General features: G+C 67.9%; 1 protein-coding gene across 1 annotated transcript in view; it reads right to left on the minus strand.

Moving 5' to 3' along the window:
- GPC1 (glypican 1) overlaps positions 1-2,444 on the minus strand; it is a gene marked incomplete at its 5' end in the record, with an annotated part of 22,519 nt that overhangs the window by 19,311 nt on the left and 764 nt on the right. The gene's annotated exons all lie outside the window — the stretch shown is intronic.

The raw sequence follows: 2,444 nt of genomic DNA on the forward strand, positions 1-2,444 counted from the left end.
GATGTCCACTGGGGACCTGCCTGGGGCCTGGGACGGGGCCAGCTTCTGTGGCTACAGCACGGATGTGTACAGACCGGGGTGGCCCCGTCCCCAGCACCCCAGCGAAGGGTCAGAGCAGCACGAGGCACGTCACTGGAGTGCCAGGAAGTCGGGGGGCTGGGGGCGCTGGGGGCAGGAGTGACCTCGCAGGCGGAGGCAGAGAGCCTGCGGGCGCCAGCGGGCGTGTGTGGTTCAGCACGGGCGCTGCCTGTCCCCGGCAGTGGCTCCCGGGCCATGCTGGACACATGGCCCTCACTTTCCCTGCTGCCTCCTGGCCCTCGGGAGGGTTCCCTGGGCTCTGCGGCCCCCATGGCCTTACCCGGCTGCTGCCTCCCCAGCCCTGCTTCCTCACCTGTAAAATGACAACAGCTGTCATCACCAACTGCCGGGCATGGCCGTCCAAAAAAATCACACCAAGTCACGAACGGGAGGCTTCTGTGCCCTGACAAACCCACTTTCACAACCGCTGTCATTTCTAAGGTCCCTTGGGCAGAGCCTGTAAACACCTCCCTGCCTTCCAACCACTCCACCCGGTCAGGGTCAGCTGAGACGGGGCGGGCTCTCGATGGGCGGCGACCCCAGGGCCCCAGGCTGGAGAAGTCCAGCCGCCAGGCCTGCCGGGGAGGAGAGCCAGGCAGGGCTCCCCCAGTGGCGCCTGCTGCACGAGGCCGCCAGAGGGCGCCTGGTCCACGGAGGCCAGACCCCGCTGCAACAGGAGGGGACGCTGGGCCAGCTACTGCCCCGGGAGGTCACCCTGTATCCTCTGCTCCACGTGGCGCTGGCACCGTGTCAGTGCCTGGGCCCCGCAGGGCACTCTGGGGTCCCAGCGCTCATGGGGGCTTCAGCCACAGGGGGTCAGGGAGGGTGGCCCTGGGACGGAGGAGCTGAGGGGCGCCGGCAGAGAGTGCGGCCCCTGGCATTCCGGGCCCGGAGGAGGCGGCAAACCCCAGCCCTGGCCAGCACGATGCCGGGTAACCACTCTCTCCCCGGCGGGCAAGGAGCACCCCATCCCCACCCATCACACACAGACTGCAGAGCACTTTGATCGTCCTGGGTCCCGAATCCACTGCCTCCCCCAACCCAAGGGAACAAGACCTGGCCCCCAGCCCAGCCTCGCCCCTCCCCCAGCTTCCCCACTTTGCCCCGCTCTCTCCCAGCCCTTGGCTGCCCAACCTCTGCCTCTTGGCCCCTTGGCCCCACCAGGGCAGAGGCCTGTGGGTTTGAGCAAGTCTAAGATGGTCCCTAAGGACACAGTGGCCACGCGGGGCTGGATACACTACACGGAGAAGAGGCACCGGGGCAAGATCAGGGGCTGGGTGGGGGCAGCTCGGGGCACCCCCAAGCATCTGGGGTGGGATTCAGAGGGGCGGCCGGGGACACCCAGGCGAAAGTTCCTGTTTGTGTGGGAGGAGGGGCCCTGGTGGAGCAGAGCGCGAGCCAAACTGCAGAGGGCCCTTTCCCGGCCCCAGGCAGCCCGGGGGGCCCACCAAACCCGGCCCACCAGAGGCAGGCCTGACCCGGACAGGCGCCCTCAGCAGAGGGAGACGCCGGAAGGCCTGCTCTGGGGTACTGAGAGGGGCCTCTCCCCAGCCCTGGTGGGCTGCGGTGGGCAGGGAGGTCAAAGGGCCTCTGGAGGCAGGCCCTCTGCGTGTCTGACCGTCCCGGGGCCAGGGGGCCACAACCCGGCTGCCTCCCTCCCACTCCCCAGCAAGGCAGGGCCACGGACCGCACACTGAGACCCTCCTCTGTCATTCAGAATTCTCGTATTCGTGGTCATTCCCTGTCCCTCATGTCACCGTTTGAGCAGAGCCCTGACTCACAGCCCTCCCCCTCGTTTGGAATGCCTTCCCTAAGAGAAGGGGGTCGGCTCTGCTCTTGTGCACCGCGTCCCAGGCGCCCTGCACAGACCTAGCGGGGCTCCCCACACGTTTGCAGTTTCAGGAGCCTGGGGGTCTGGGTGGTCCTTAGGACACGTACTCCACCCCTCACCCCCCAAGGCTCCTCAGAGGCCTGCAGGGAGGGGGCGGGCAGGACCGCAGGCAGCTGCAGGGCTGAGGATGCCTGGGAGGGTCCAAGCTCTTTACAAAGAAAAGACCCGGCCCCTGGGCGGGATCCAATGCGCCGACCACCTGCAGCTCGACTCCCCGCCAGAGGCGGCCCCAAGTGCCAGGCCGGCGGGCCGCAAGTCCAAGTTCGCTGGGCAGGAACCCTTGCTTGTGCTCCAGGCGGCAGAGGTCAGGCCTCGCCCCCACCCCCAGGCACACGGCTGGCTCCCTACCTCTCAGGGGCCCCACTCCCGCCAGGAATGGGGGGCTTCTAACTGGATCCATCTAGGCTGCCCGTTGCTGGGAACCCCCAAGGAATCCCCAGGCCCGACCCAAGGCGCCTTCCCGAAAGACCCGTTC

This window comes from Crocuta crocuta, unplaced genomic scaffold (assembly GCF_008692635.1).
Source record: "Crocuta crocuta isolate KB4526 unplaced genomic scaffold, BGI_CrCroc_1.0 scaffold290, whole genome shotgun sequence".
NCBI classification, from domain to species: domain Eukaryota; kingdom Metazoa; phylum Chordata; class Mammalia; order Carnivora; family Hyaenidae; genus Crocuta; species Crocuta crocuta.